Source organism: Abrus precatorius, unplaced genomic scaffold (genome assembly GCF_003935025.1).
Source record: "Abrus precatorius isolate BTA unplaced genomic scaffold, Abrus_2018 Scaffold5, whole genome shotgun sequence".
NCBI classification, from domain to species: Eukaryota; Viridiplantae; Streptophyta; class Magnoliopsida; order Fabales; family Fabaceae; genus Abrus; species Abrus precatorius.
In genome coordinates this window covers 9,879,572-9,897,516 of record NW_020874395.1, presented here as the reverse complement: position 1 = coordinate 9,897,516, position 17,945 = coordinate 9,879,572, and positions in this window count along the sequence as shown.

Here is a 17,945-nt window from a genome sequence, read left to right as displayed (position 1 = left end):
AAATATCTAAAATATGTATTTTTTACAAGATAATTGCCTACAACATTTACCCGAAATTGTTACCACGTCTCTTCATATATATCTGCTCATAGTCACTCCTAAGGCATTTGACTTTTTGACAAAAATCATCCTTCTTCTCTAAAGCCTTTGTTTTTTAGATTTTTTATTTAAAGATAGCTTGATTCAATTGCTTTAGTGAAGTAGTCTTTTGGTCAATTCTTGATCTTAATAAATGAAAGTAATATTTTTTTGAAAACGTCTTGAAACATCTTTTTTTTTTACTAACTTTTGACATCCTTATAATTTTATCTACAAAATTTTTATGAACTTGTCAAAAACTTTTAAAAATGTCACTTTTTAACTAAAAATCATATTTCTTTAATCACAAGTTTATTGAAAACTAGTAAAAAAAATATTCTTTCTTGACTATAGAAGCATGTCTCTTCACTTCAACTAAAAATCAATATTTATTTGATCGTCATGGTTTTATAAGACTTGTTGAAAAGTGAGAAAACTTAGTTGAAAATCATATTATACAAATTTTAGTTAAAAAAAAAAATACATTTGGGCTATAAACAGAAGCATATAGCTGTATATAATATACACAATATTTTTTGAGATGGTACAATACATTTTTCACTTATGTTTTTTGGACCTAAATAGGTCAAACACACTTTTATCATATTGAAAACTTTATTTTTAACAAAACATTATAACCTCCGGAAAATTTTTACTTCTCCCAAACACATGCATTTAAAGAATTTTGAAAATGGAAATCTTATAATTTTATTCATTAAATTTTTTCCCTATAAAGAACAATCATATCTATTTTTGTAGATAAAGTTATTTTTGTTTAATAGATGAAATTTCATGACCTTGTGTTCTGTGATTACGTTGTACATATTATATTTGGTTGCCAATATGATTTGTGTGAATAATGAAAAGGAGAGAGGAACTATTAGAAAGGGGTTCAAGAATTTGAAAGGAAGAGATTTTGCCGATAAATATAGAAAAAAGAGGGCTAGTAAAAAGGAGAAAGAACAAAAAGCAGGCAAAGGGTTTTAATTTTTTTTTAAATTTTTGCTTCTTGACATATTCCTATTAGGAACATATTATATATCTGTTCAACCACATTTAAATTTTTTTAAAAAAAATTTACAAAACCTCCGCTACCATTGGTCACCGTGTTCTCTCGAGAGCTTTCCCTTCGGTTATCATACTTCTTCACCATAAAAACCCATACTTTAACCATTTTTTCCCTCTTCTCTCTTCCAAACCACCACTTTTAACCTTTTTTTCAAAAGAAATTTTTAGTACTCCATTTTCTATCATTCTTCTATTAATTCTTAAAACCATCACTTTCCGTCACTCAACTTTCATTGTTTTCTTCTTCTCTAAATCAACATATACTATAAAAACCACTTATATTATCTATTTTTCATTTTTTTCTCCCTCTAATATATAAATCTATCATTCAAATAAAGGTTATTATTATCTTTACCTCAAATCTCCACCATATTCTTCCCTTAAAAAATGTCATTCTATTATTGAAAAACCATACAACTCAAATTTGAAATTATGAAAAAAAATTGCAATTTTACATTTTTTTTCCCTCGATCAAATGGTCCAATTTGGATGTTGACTTTTATTGCCTTTTTTTTTTTGCCTCATTCAAATGGCCCATTTTTAGTTTGACTTTTTAGTTTACTTTTTTCTTTGAGCCAATCTGTGGCCCAATTTGGATGTTGACTTTTTTTTTTAGCTATTTGCTTGCATCTAAATTATTTATTTATGTCTTTCTTTATAGCATTATTATTATTTATTGTATTGTATAATTTCACCATGTTAATGAATCTTTATTTTATATTTATGTTTTATCTTTTATTTCATAATTAGTGACTTATATTTTTTATTATTTTAATTTTTTTATATATGATGATTTCAATTTGTAACATTAATGTGTAGTTTCTCTAATATCATATACTATAATTGATAGAGCCTACGTTACCTAAATTTTGTGTAATATAAATTTATGGCATGTTAATCTTTAATTAATTAGGTAATTATCTTAACAATCAATCAAGAGATACTTTCCTCTTTAATTACTAATATACTAATTGACTAATTTAAATTAAATATATTTTTATTAATACAATGATTTATAATGTTAATGTGTAATAATTCTACCTTTATGCATTATAAATTGTCAAAAATTATGTGTATCAATGCTTCCTTAGGTTTTACACTACATTAGTATGTTGAAATTTTATCCGATTTTAAAAGTAATCAATTATTTTTTTATTATTAAAATCTATCATCTATAATATTTTTATCATATTAATGCGGTAATTTATAGTATTATTGTGTAACGTCTCTACCTCTATATACTTTAAATTGTTAAGACTTTTGTATTTCAATATTACTTTAGGGCTTATGTAATATAAATTTATTAAATGAAGTTATAATATTTTTATTAAGTAACTATTTTTTAATCAATTTAAATATATTTATTCCTTTCATTAAATGGAATTAATTTTATATTTTAATTTTTCTTAAGTCATATTTCAAATTTTGATAAATTAAATAACTAATTATTTCTTCATTTTATTATACAAATTTTTGCAACATCGATATGTAATTTACATTACTTTCGATTGTCCAAAAATTACAAGAGATTTATATATATATTAATGATTCATATTTTGTACTCACATTTATAAATTAAATAACTAATTATTTCTTTATTTTATTATACAAATTTTTGCAATATTAATATGTAATTTACATTACTTTCGATTGTCCAAAAATTACAAGAGATTTATATATATTAATGATTCATATTTTGTACTCACATTTATAGCTTTATTGCATCTTCCAAAATACTTTTTCTTTCTTTTTTTATTTCATTTAGCATGTTTTTGCATTTCTTGCATTAAATTAGAGTTTTCATGAATACTTGATATCTTTACTTTATATTTTATATTTTTTCTATTCTAACATTTGTTCACTATTTCGGCCATAACTTTTTATGTAGATATCTTTTTTTGCTGATTCTTTTTGTAATAGATTTCTGACTTCCTGGGCTTCAATTTGGACATATGGATCATACTGTTTGTAGTTCAAAGCTATTTTTTTATTAATTTTTGAAGTTCAGACTTAAAACATACCTTTTATATTTAGAGTTTTTATTTAGGATTTTTATTATAATTACTTGTGGTAGCCTTGGCTCATTTACTTTCTGCCTCATTTAAGACCAGTATTTTGTAGCAGTCAGTCATAGGGTTGATTTTGTGGTTCCCTTTTTCAGAATTTTAGAATTTGTAAGACTTTTTCCCACTTTTTGAGAGAAAACTATTTTCGTTACCATTTTACTTGCCTCTTCTCGGATTCTGCATAATTCAATTTTTTATTCTGCTGCGATTCTCCATTATTCTTTTTTCGCGAATCATCTTGTCTCAAGCATGGATTGCAAGATTGATTGATCGCTCTGAGTTTGTTTTCTTTTTACTTTCTCGCAATTCTTGATTAAGATTTGTGCATACATAATTCAATTGGATTTGATTTTTATTCTTGAGTGTAAAATTAATTAATTGATTTCTCTTGCATTTCAGATTTAGGCAAATTCAGTATAGTAATTCTAGTTTGTGTCTACGATTCGTGATTTTAATTCGTGTTAGTTTAATTGCATTTGTTCTTTTAATTGCATTTGTTTTTGCTTTTCATTTTCCAATTCATTTTCATTTTCCAATTTGTGTTTTTTTTTATTTTAGCTTTCCAATTAATTTTTGTTTCATTTTCATTTTTGTTGATTTGTTTTTGTTTAAATTGATTTTGTTTTAACCGCCTCTGTTTGCCTTTAATTCATCTTTAATTTCTAGGTTCAATTAGTGTTCGTTTTAATTGTTTTCATATGTGTTCGTTTTGATCTCCGTTGGTTTTCCCTTGATTCATTTTCGTTTTCGTTTTCTAGGTTTAAATTTTTTTTTTTTGGATAATTTGTTTTCTAGTTTAATTGGTTTATTTGATTCAATTGCAATTCAATTTGTTTTACTGCATTTTCTAGGTTTAATTCAATTCTCTATAGCCAATTTACGTTTTTGTTTAAATTCTTAAAAATCACAAATTCTCCCGATCTAACCACTATTGCATGTTTAAAATTAGAAACAAAATAAATTTGTGTCCTTGTGAAATGACCTAGGTTTGCTCCCTATATTGTAAAATTATTTGAACAATCTAGTTTTATTTGAAACCATTACGACGTGGTTGTTACATATCTTATGCTATCTTAAATTTTTTTCAGATATCAATTAAACATTTCAATAAATAATATTTCTAAAATAAAAATAATTATTGTTCAGAGGTTAAATAAATATTATTCAAAATTAAAATAAATTTGTACAATTAATTTAAAGTAACTGTTATTTAATTGTAGGGTGTTAATACTTTCTCTATACATAAACGACTCTAAACTCATTTTTTATTTCAAAAGATTATATCATTTTAAAATTTTTTTAAGGTTTTCTTAAATAATTTTAGTGGCAACTCATATGATTTTTAGAAAATATTTTTATTTTTAAAAAATATTTTTCTTCAACATATTTTTGTCGTACCATTATGATTGCTCAGTTATGATAATTTGTCAAATCTGAGTAATGATGTAAAATTTTATTGATATTTTAATGAAATGAGAAAGATAATAATTTAAGACTGTAGAGTGTTTGATTGTTACATTATGCATAGTTGCGGTAAGATGGAAGGGCGGAACTGTGTTGACATCATAAGCATGGAGTAGAAATCTAAGAAGATTTAGTGGAAAAGAGATCATGAGTTAATTTTGAAACTTCTCAAATATTAAGCTTGCAACCCATCGAGAGATTATTCCAAAAATAAAAAAATATTGTTAATTTTTTTGGAGTTATCACTGATTTTATTTTAATTGAAAAATATTTTTTTTTAAAAAAAGAATTATAAACTAATAAATACATACATATATATATATATATATATGAAGAAGGATCTTTTTACATTAGAGTAATTCTAGAAACTCTTACACTCAATCTGAGTTATTCATTTAACTTAAATCTAACAGAAGTAATAAATTATAATCCGTTAAATTTAAATTAAATAAAAGGTTCAAATTAGGTGTAAGAGTTTTTAGACTTATACATGTGTAAAAAGATTCTACCTATATATATATATATATATATATATATATATATATGAGCTAAGATTGAGGATTGCTTATGCATGCGGAAGGGAAAAGACTAAACCCCAAATCTAATAGATCTATTTTAAAACAATTACTTAAAACTAATTGTTTAAATTTTAATAATTTAAATATGAATTTATTCTATAAAATAAATAATAAAAAAATATATTGAATTATAATATTATCATTGACAAAAATTAAATAATCAAATATTTATAAACAAAATAAGAAATTAAATATTTACAATTATAATAAAATAAGAACAAATCTAAAGAAAAAATTTCCCATGAACTTTTATTAGTGTTGCTTCTGAAACTTGATTATATACTCTCATTTAATATTTTGTAGTCATAAATTATATATAAATATTAATATTTTTTTAATAAGTTAAATTAAGAGATAATTTTTAAAAATAATATAAAAATATATTTTTAAAAATATTCTTATTTTAAAATATTTCTTAAAGCATTCTCATTCAAAAAATTATAATCCTAATATAAATTGATTATTGTGTCATTGTGAGCATATATGATATAAGATGTGGTCCATTGTTTATATCTCCTGTGATGTGAATAACCTATTGTTTATAATAAGGACCTCTGTGTCATTGAGATAATGACAGCTTTGGCTGTGGGAATCCCTTAATGAACGCAATTGCGTCTATTTCACAAGGTGATTCACGCTGTTTATTTTCTCGTCAATTGGGTCTACGCAGTCTTCGCCGTTTCCTTTACGCATATGAATCCCTTCCACACGTCGACGACTTCATTATTCCAAGTTAGAATTTATTTTGTTTTCAAAAACACATGATTACAAAGTTTAATTATTTTAATGTTAATTTTGTTACGGGCTTCATTGTTTGATTATTGTTTTTGAAAACAGTACAGAAAAATGTGTGCTATTATTTTTCACTCCTCTTTTCAAAAACTGCTCTCAAAATTTGACTTTTAAAAACACAAAAACAGACACAAAATTTTAAACTGTATTAGAGTAAAGCTTTGGGTGCTAAGTACATTGTGGTGCATGGAGATCTCTTTGTGGCACTGAAAGTGAAAGGTAAATGGGAAAGGAGAATAACAGAAAAGATGAGCAGAGAGAGTGAAGAAGAATAATCAGAGAGAATAATCAACCAAATACTATTTTTTCTTGCCTTTACTGCACCAAAAATGTGCTATATATGCACATTCTTACAACCGCCTAACAAAAAACTAGGCAATTAAAATAAAAGGAAAAGGAAAAAGCAGAAAAAATCATAACAAACTTGTGATTTCCTAATCATTCCTAACGGATTTGCCTTTCTCACGTGCATGAGGTAGAGTCACCACATAATCCTTAAAGTATTGAGGTAGCTGAGGCTGCCTTTTACTAGTCCTTCCAATCACAGCCTCAGAATCAGTGGAGTGGCCCAACTGTGATGATGCAACTGTAGTGGACTCATTGGAGGGAATCAGTGTAATAAGCCCAGTGATCGTTACATCTCCCGCGGGTTGAAGAGTCACCTTGTCCTCAAGGTGGAATTGGGACTGAATGACATGCCAAGGCTCCCAAGTTGCTTCCTCGAGGGGTAATCCCAACCACTGTATGAGGACCTGTATTTGAGGGTCAGGGGTAGAATTATCCCACTTCCAATCTAGAATAGCCGCAGGTTCCAGTATGGGCTGATGCTCGTCAATTTCGGGAGGAAGCTGGAGTGGTAGATTGGGAAGAGGGCCTTTGTGTGGGCGTAAGAAGCTAACGTGAAAGACGTTGTGAATTCGAGCAGAAGGGGGAAGTTCCAATTCATATGCGACTGCCCCGAGTTTGTTGGTGACTTTAAAAGGGCCAAAAAAGCGCTTCTGGAGTTTGCTAATGAAAGGACCCGCAATGGAAGCTTGCCTGCGGGGGCGGAGGCGCACATAAACATAGTCACTCACACTGAATTGAATGTCCTTGCGATTAGTGTCAGCCCATTTTTTCATAGAAGCCTGCGCCTTTGCAAGATTGCGCTCCAGTTTCTGCAAAATATCTGTTCTAGTGGCTAATTCGGACTGGACAGCAGCGTTCGAAGTGCACTCTATAGAGCCAAACGGAATGGCAGGGGGCTTACGTCCGAACATAACCTCAAATGGGGAGAGACCAGTGGATGCATTGATGGCTGTGTTAAAACTCCATTCGGCCCAAGCCAAGAATTTCCCCCATAATGAGGGTCGATGGTGGACAAAACAGCGAAGGTATTGTTGAAGGACTTTGTTAGCTACCTCCGTTTGGCCATCACTCTGTGGGTGATAAGCTGTTGACATCCGAAGCTTGGTGCCGCTGAGTTTGAAGAGATCCCGCCAAAATTGACTTAAAAATATCGGATCGCGATCCGAAATCAAACTGCGAGGAAGGCCATGGTGTTTGCACACTATATTGACGAAGACGTCAGCAACTTGAGTGGCGAAGAAGGAGCGAGGAAGCATTCCAAAGTGGGCAGCCTTCGAAAAACGGTCAACCACCACTATGGATGGTTGTGTACCCCTTGTAGGAAGGAAGACCTACAATAAAATCAAGGGAAAGGTCCTCCCAGCATTGTGACGGCGAAGGAATTGGTTGAAGAAGACCCGAAGGCTTCTGTGCTGGAATCTTCGTCTGTTGGCAAGTAACACATTGACTGATAAAGGATTGGACATCCTTGCGAATGGAGGGCCAATAGAAATTTGCCATCAAACGCCCCAGAGTTCGTGTGACTCCTGTATGACCTGCCATAGGAGATGAGTGATATTCCTGCAATAAAAGAGGTATTAGTGCACAGGAAGATGGTAACCATATTTTGTCCTTAAAGGTAATCAACTCCCCCTGTACTGAATATAGTGGAAAATCACTCGGTTTGGACAGTATATTGTTCCTCATGGCAGTGAAATCCGAGTTTGAAGACAATGATTGCTTTAAATCATTGAGAAAGTCAAGCCGAGGAACGGAGAGGACCAGTAAGGTATCCAAATGAGGAATTTCAACTCGAGAAAGGGCATCAGCAGCATTATTGCTTTTCCCAGGTCTGTATTGGATTTCAAAATCATATCCCAATAGTTTAAACAGATATGACTGTTGCTCCGGGGTCAAAACAGTTTGGGATAAAAGTTCCTTTATAGAATGCTGATCTGTCTGAATGATGAAATGTCGACCCAAGAGGTACTGCCGCCATTTCTGCACAGCAGTGGTGATTGCACATAACTCACGTATATAAGTAGAAGAATTACGAAGTTTAGGGCAAAATTTCTTACTAAAATATGAGATTGGATGACCGTTTTGTGACAAAATAGCACCCATACCGGAGCCTGAGGCGTCAGTTTGAATGGTAAAGATACTGTCAAAGCGAGGAAGTGCTAACACAGGTGAACTTAATAGGACAAGCTTAAGTTGGTCGAAGGCCTGTTGGGCTTGGTCATTCCAAAGGAAGGCATCTTTCTTTAACAGATCAGTGAGGGCATTGGCTATCTTGGCGTAACCCGAAACAAACCGGCGATAGAAACCGGTCAAACCCAAAAAACCATGGAGAGCCTTAGTGGATGTTGGAACTGGCCAATCTCTGACTACTTGGAGCTTGTCAGGGTCAGGCTGAACCCCGTGATTAGAAACTACATGGCCCAAGTAGTGGATTGTTTGCTGACTAATGAAACATTTACTCCCCTTCAAGTGGAAACTGTTGGAGAGCAGTAGGTGGAAGGTAGTTTCCAAATGAGTGATGTGTGTCTCGAGGGTGGGGCTGTAGATCAATATATCATCAAAGAAAACAATGATGAATCTGCGAAAATGGGGGCGAAACAGCTCGTTCATTGCGGATTGGAAAGTGGAGGGAGCATTACACAGTCCAAACGGCATGACACGAAATTCAAAATGGCCATTGTGTATGCGAAAGGCTGTTTTGGAAGCATCCTTTGGTTTCATAAGTATCTGATGAAAACCCGAAAACAAATCGAGTTTGGAGAACCATGAGGCATGCCCCAATTCATCCAACAATTCGTCCACCGTGGGGATGGGAAACTTGTCCTTCACTGTTGTAGCATTAAGAGCCCTATAGTCAATACAAAAACGCCATGTTCCGTCTTTCTTCTTAACAAGAAGAACAGGAGACGAGTAAGGACTTGTGCTTGGTTTGATGAAACCCGACTCCAGCATTTTTTGAACCTGTACCTCAATTTCCTGTTTTTGAAAATGTGGATAACGGTAGGGCCGGATGGAGATTGGTGGTGTGTTGGGGAGGAGGGTGATAGAATGGTCGTTATGCCTTGAGGGGGGTAAGGACGTGGGGGTGGAGAAAAGGGTGGAGTAGCGGTGGAGGAGGGCAGTGAGGCGTGGTTCAAAGGTTGTGGGTAGAGGAGAGGGGATGTTTTGCGGTGGTTGCAGAGTAAGAGCATTGAGGGAAGGGGAAGGAAATGAAATAGTGGTGTTAAGAGAAAGGTGGAACAAAGCCGCGATCCTATTAGTGTGTTGAAGGCGCCGCAATTGGTGGATCGAAATGGGTGAGGGGGATGGGCCCGTGTCCCCTTGTAACTGGACCAATTTGCCCTGCCACATAAATCTCATAAATGGGCCATTATAGTCCATGACAAATGGGCTTACTAATGAAAGCCAGTGAACACCCAAAACAAGATCGGTCCCTGATAGCTCCAACGGGTAAAGGTCAATAGGAAATGTATGGTCAGCAAGTGTTAATTGGGCCTGAGAACAAAATTTTGAGCAGGGAAGAAAGTCACCATTTCCAACCATTACTTGTAATGGGCTAGCTGTAGGCTCTAATGGCAACTGGAGAAACTGGGCCACACGGTTCTGGATAAAGTTATGGGTCGCCCCACTATCTACCAATATTTGCACCTTGTACCCATTTATGGATCCAGTAACCCGAAAGGTGCGTGGGTTCCATTGCCCGGATAGCGCGTGAAGGCTGATGAGACCTGCTTCTAACGGTGGGTCAATAGTGGAATCAGAATCCAACTCGACAAGCTCCTCTGGAGGGTCATCGGTGTCCACCGTGGTGAGAAGAAGGAATTGTGATTTGCAACGGTGCCCCCGAGTGTACCGTTCGTCGCAATTATAGCATAGGTTCTTGTCACGACGGGCTTGCATTTCGGCCTCGGTGATTCGTTTGATGGGAAACTTGGTAGGAGGTGTGGGTAAGAGAGGTGGAAGGGGTTTAGGAGAGAGAGTTTGTGGTTGGGGTAGAGGTGGTGAAGGTCGAGCAAAGCGTGAGAATGGGGAAGGTGTGGGGCGATTTTTGTCATCTTGCAGTTTCGCAAGAGCAATGGCATGGGGAAGATCGGCTGGTTGTAAAGCCAAGATCTCACGACGGATGTGTGGCTTGAGTCCAGAGGTAAAACAACTGAGGTAGAAACTTTGGGGAAGGCCAGAAATGCGGTTAGCGAGTGTTTCAAATTCAGAAAGATACTCTTGGAGGGTGCTGGTTTGTGTAAGCTTGCAGATGGCAGCAATGGGGTCTTCGAATTTGGAAGGAGCAAAACGAAGCTCGAGAGCATGAAGGAAGGCTTCCCAAGATGTGAGCAAGCCATTGTTGAACATCCACTGAAACCAAGCCAAGGCCGGACCCTCGAGGTAGAACGAAGCAACCTGAATTCGTTGATCGGTGGGGGTGTGATGGAACTCGAAGAACTGATTGACTTTGAAAATCCACCCCAGTGCGTCAGAGCCATCAAAGGTGGGGAGGTCAAATTTTATGGGTTTGGTGGAAGGGTGGTGAGGGGGATTGGATGATGAATGGGATTCCAAGGCGGATGTGCGGCCAGAGATATCGTGTAAGGTGTTGGCAAAATTTGCTTGGGCAAGGAGGATCTGTTCAAGCAATTTGCTGATGTTGGTGGTGTCGGATGAAGAGGAGTTGTCAGCCATGGAGGAGAGTAGCTCAATGAAAGCACCAAATGAAAGGTAAATGGGAAAGGAGAATAACAGAAAAGATGAGCAGAGAGAGTGAAAAAGAATAATCAGAGAGAATAATCAACCAAATACTGTTTTTTCTTGCCTTTACTGCACCAAAAATGTGCTATATATGCACATTCTTACAACCGCCTAACAAAAAACTAGGCAATTAAAATAAAAGGAAAAGGAAAAAGCAGAAAAAATCATAACAAACTTGTGATTTCCTAATCATTCCTAACGGATTTGCCTTTCTCACGTGTATGAGGTAGAGTCACCACATAATCCTTAAAGTATTGAGGTAGCTGAGGCTGCCTTTTACTAGTCCTTCCAATCACAGCCTCAGAATCAGTGGAGTGGCCCAACTGTGATGATGCAACTGTAGTGGACTCATTGGAGGGAATCAGTGTAATAGGCCCAGTGATCGTTACAGAAAGTTTGACCATATCAATGAAAAATGGCTTAATTATTTAGCTAGAAAGGATGTGCTTTTGGGATTGAAGAATGTAGAGTTAGAGAAATATTCTCATTGCATGACTGGTAAACAAACTAGAATATTCTCATTTTTATTAATGATTATTCCAAGAAGCTATGGATTTATGTACTACAGAAGGAGCAAGTCTAAGTCAAGATACAAAAATGTAGAGTGCTATTATTGTAAAAAAAGTAGGCACATCTCAAGGAATTGTTTTCTATGAAAAAAGGAGAACAAACGGAAGAAGGGCAAGCAAAAAGAGAAGGATCATAATGATAATCATGTTACTATTACTACAGGTGTTGACTTTGTTTTTCTTCGTGACTATGAGTCTATTAATCTTGTATCAGATGAGAATATGTAGATAATTGACAATGGTGCTACACTACACATTACATTAAAGAAGGAGTTCTTCACTTTTTACACTTTTGGTAATGATGGTGTATCAAAGGTTATTGTTGTTGAAAAAAAAAGAAAAATCAATGATCACATACCTTGTTAGTATGTCTCTTCAATAATCAATGATCTACACATGTTTCTTAATCTCCTTATGTCATTGTCTTTTGCTTTTTGGAGGTTGAAGTTATTTCTAACAAGCTATTGGATAGAGACTTTATGCTTACTCCGTTGCTATTTCTGTAGAGTCTTCCTAATAGGTTAACTGTCTTTAACCTCTTTATTGTTGTTGTCATCAACTTCAATGATCTTGTATATAGACTTAGCCTCCTAAATAGGGATCATTATTCATTTAAAGTTGTTGACTTTTAACTCCATTTTGACCACCAATTGCTCCAAGACAATGTAGTCAATATTATGTAAGTGAAAAAGTTCTATGAGTAGCATCCCTTATGGGATCTTCTCCTTCTTCTCAAAATAGGTAATAAGAACATATGGAAGATAAATCTTCGTTTTCATCATTAGATGATAGATGCAAAACTGATACAAAACTTCACATTTCTAGATGATGTCTTTTTGCACTATACACTTGCGCCTAGATTCTATGCACATTGAAATTCTGCACTGAATCAATTATCAGAGGATTCAATGTAACATCCTATTTTCATAATTACGTACAATATATATTTTATATTTTATATTAATTGTAAAATATTATATTTGTGTATAACGGCTTCATAGTGACTAATTATTCAAAATTTATTTCTTTATGATATAATAATTGGTACAAATATTTTCTGTTGAATTAGTATAAATGATATGGCAAAATTTTAAATAATGTATAAACATAATCAAAATTTATAAGTTCAAAAGACTGTACATACATTCCATTAATTCAGTATAATATTACAAACCACTTATCCAAAATATATGAATCTTAAAATAATATTACATCACATAAACTAATATAAGTCTTAGAGCAGTCTCAAATCATAATTCGCACTGAAGATCAGTCCTATTCATCAATCCCATGCTAGCTCTCTATCTCAGCTAGGTCCTCTGAGTCTAAGCCATCATCTGAACCTAGATAATCATCTCTTGAATCAGTTTTAACCTCTATGCCGGTAACTCGCTCAAAAGTCTATCGAGTTGGTCTTTCAAGATGATCGTAGTCGTGATAAGTGAAAAGATAAGTGACGGCTGTCGGAGTATATATATATATATATATATATATATATATATATATATATATATATATATATACACACACACACACAGAGAGTCTAGTGTATTCTATTCCTAGGAAAGTCAAAAAGGATATTACAAGAGTAATCCATTTCTATCATAACAAAAACTCTAGGTTCATCTTTTACAAGTACAACAAATTTAAAATAATTTACTCTCTGATATTCATTAAATACATAATTTAACATAAAATGTACACAACTATCTACTACTCTAATTATTATCTAAGGCTCTATCATCCTGATTTCTTGAAATTATTTGTAAGGATGAGAATTTATTTTACCATTTATAAATATATAGAATATAATCAAAATTTTAAAATACATATAACACATTCAATTTCATAATTTCACATTTGCAAACATATTCACACCACACATAATATTTAATAATTTATTATTTCTTTTCTTTTCTCTCATTCCAACACGCACTGTGATCACAGATTCCGATGCCACCAGCACTTCTCGAGGTCTTACTCAACTAGGTAAATAGTCACCGGTTAGCTCATGCACACGAATACAACATATAAAATAATCAGGCCCCTTAGCAAAGGCATAGTCACGAGTCTAGTCAGGAAACGAGTGTGAGGCCATGTGATGCATTCGCTCTTAGAAAGAGTGTGTACACATACGCGAATGTCGCTCACCACACTACGTTTTCTCAAGATTTTCATCGTCTCTGGACTTTATACTCTCAGTGTATCTTTGTAACTTTCACACTAGATTTAATCCATACTCGACTCTTAGAGTCATTCTCAGAATTATCCTTTCTTCCCACTCATAAGATCGTGCTTAGTAAAGCACTTCCAGACTAATTTCATTCTAGTCCATTTCATATCAATATCATTCCAACATACCATTTTACTTAGATATATTTCATAAAATCTCATAATAACCATTCAGCAAATTTAATCATCTTTCACATTAAGTACTCATCATGTAATATATACACACATATATCAACCACTCAACCCAAGCAACCAAACAGTCCAAATAATCAAACAAGCATTTTTTCAACCATACTCAACACAACATATATCATACTCATCTATTCTCATACCATATTCACATAACAGTGCTCTATGAGCACAACATAAATACTATAATAGAAAGATAAAATAAATCTCTCCTTACCTCGAAGATGAGCTCACATAGATATATTGAAAAAGGTTGGGAGTCAACTATTGGAAGTTCTCCTGAACACCAAGAGATATTCATAAGAAACAAGAACAAGAAAAATGATCGGAAAAACTCAAGTTTAATTCGAAGAAACTTACTTAGAATCACTTAGCTTTAATGTCCAAGTGTGATTATGAAGAGAAATCAGAGTTTCTGAAGTTTTTATCTGAGTAAAGGAAAAAGAGAGTTTAGAGAAAACTTGAGAGAGGGACGTGAGTTTGAAATAGAATGAATTTCTCATGCGAGAAATCTCTTAAATACCCATCAGCCCCACATATTCTTGCTTGAGCGAGGGGCATCTCGCTTAAGTGACGAGCATTTCGCCTGAGCAGGATATGCAGATAGTGGTCTCACCAATTATTTTTTGATATGCTCGCTTGAGCGAGCTTCATCTCGCCTGAGTGAGCTGATGTCTAAAGAGTATGTCATTTCTCCTATGGGTCCTTACCTAAGCGACCCATCTCGCCTGAGCGAGATCACTCTCACTTGGGCGAGGTGACAGTTGGGAACCATTTATCCTATCTCGCTTAAGCGAGATAGACCTGCAGCAAGGTATTCCTGCACGCTCAATCTCGCCTGAACAAGATCTCCTGCACCAAAACTTTCCTAAAATTCTCCAAACTTACATCTAAATGCATTCTAATGCAACTTAATATTAAATAAACATAATTTACAAAAAATGAGAAGAGGGTGTTACATTCATAGCCCTTGCTATTCTTTGCTTTTAATCATACGTTTATTTCTAATTCTTTATTTCTAGTTCATTTTGTTCTCACAATTTCACTCTTGTTAAGTAGTTTCTGTAATTCTTTTACATTCAGTTCAATGCTGATTTCATTGTTCCATTATTATTTTTGGTCAATTTTATGTTTTACGACCTTTATTCAATCATTCTAATTACAACACATTTAAAAGAATAAAAAAAAGTCTAAAATTTAACCTCAAATTATTTTTAAATTTATTTATTTACAATCTACAATTTTCACTGTAAATAATTATGAATATAAATTTTATATTAATTATTATAAAAATAATATTTCTTCTGATATAACAATCATGATTGGAGACAATAAAAGAAATTTTTATACTATTAATATATTTAAATTAAATTATATAAATATTATTAAAAATTAATTTAAATATATTTAAAATATAAATATACAACTCAATTTAAATACCTCACAATGTAAAAGTTTTGTTACACTATTACTCAATAATAAATTATGATATAAATAAAAATTGTTAATTTTTATATTAATTAATACAAAAATTATATTTAAGATGTATTCAAATTGGTTTACAATATAAACATCTTTACACTAATAATATACTAAAATTAATCTCATAAATTAATTTACAATTTCTAAATTATCCTCTCATAGCATAATGGTGTGAGAGATATAATTGTATCAACATCTACAATTATACCATAACTAGTATAATTCCGTTGTATTTACGTTTTCCTTTATTTATTTATTATATATATTTGTATTGTATATTCATTCTTCTGTGATTTGTGTTAATTAATAAGTAACTCCATTCACATAATTAAATAATTAATCTATATATTTTAAATCTTATCTATTTATAAAGTCAAGTTTTAATACATCTTTATCTTTTATAATTTTTTTACATTTATTATAAACAAAAGTAAATAACTCAATACACATTTATAATGTTTTACAATATAACATAAATTATTAGTTCGAATGTTATTACTAATATTTACTTATGCCTAGTTACTTCTGTAGCCAACCACTGATCGAGAAATAAAGAACAATTTAATTTAAAACATCTCACAATAATAAATACTTTTTATTAAGTATTTTTTAAATAATTTAATCTAATAATTTCTAATACACTAGTTAAAGAATTAAAAATAAAATATTATTAAAAATCATGTTAAAATATATTTGAAATTATAAAAAAAAAAAACATAATTTAAAATTTTAATCAATATCTTAATAAGTTTTTTTTTAATTGTCACAAAATCTGAATCAGCTATCCCAACCTCCAAGCCCAATAACTAAAAAGGGTTTCCATAGAAGCAGATCAAAGCATGGGCCCTCCCTACAAATTAATATTCTAGGTTAATGACTGTATTCAAGGTATTTTTATAGGCTGTTTATTATATTTATGGAATGTAAGCTAAGATTTGAATTTTTCTACTAAATTGATTAATTTTTTTATATACATACCATTTTTTACATGCTATTTATAAAATTATTTTAAAATTTATAAAATTAAGCGGACTTTGTTTTATCTTTGTGCTTCTGAATAATAATAAACCTAAATCTTGAATTACTTCACTAAAAACTAAATAACTACTCGTATAAATCTAACCTAAGTTACCTAAATAAATATAACTGAAAATTGTATCATTGCTTGACTAATCAATAATTAATTGCATTAGCTTAACATATCATAACAAATAATTTAGCCTTGCAAACGATCCCTTGAACAATGTGTGATACAACCCTCCAAAAGAAGACTCCTTAAAAAGAAAATATGGGTATTAGAAAAAAAAAAAAGGTATCCCAGCCAAAGTCGCCAATGGTGAACATGCGGGGAGCACCAATTAATACACTTCTCTGGAAAGCACATCACAGTTTTATTTTATTTTTTATATTGATTTGAAAAGTGTAAAAGTAATAAATTTTATTAAAAGTGTTTATTATATTTATTATATCTTTAATATAATACGTAATTTTAATTGAAATTATTGTTTTTATCCTTAAATGTAGTTATAAAATTGAAGTTAACAAAACTAATTTTGTATTATTAACCAAAATTTATTCAAAATCATAAAAAATATTGCTTTCAATTTAATAATTATCACTCATATTTTCTCCTAACAAATAATTTATTTCTCAAATTAATAAAAATAATTATATATCATAAATTTATACATAATATTAAATGATCAAATTACATTATTAATAGGAAAGTACATTATTAAATAAATCTCATAATAAATGAGTATAAAAAAGCAATAATTAATATATTTAAATACGAGTCTTTATTTTTTTATAATTAAAGATATAAAAAAGTAATAAACAATGTGTTGAGAAAAATATATTAAAAAAATAAATTTCTGGCAGTTCTCATATTTTGAGTTAGGAATAATTAATGAGCAAGACACTTTGTTTTGCTGAATACTATACTCATTGGGACTTTGGTCATTGTCTTCATACTTGTCACTTGCTCACATAATCACACATGACACTACATATTCACGGGTGCGTCTAGAGTCAGTAGTCTCCATTTGTCTCACATCCCAGCTCCTCCATGCACTAGAGATTAAAGAGTTCAACCTTTTTTAAAAAATATTAACTTCAACTCTATCAATAATTCAAAAATAATATATTTTTATTAAAAAAATATTATTTCAAGAATGGAAAAATGCAATAAATATTATTTTTAATTTTTAATAAAAAATTAAGAGTTAAGCTTAATGATCATCACTACCATTTTCGCAGCAAAATAAATGCTTGAGACTTTCCCATCGTAACGTGCAAGCATCCAATCGCACATTGTATTCTTGGTGAAGCATTCA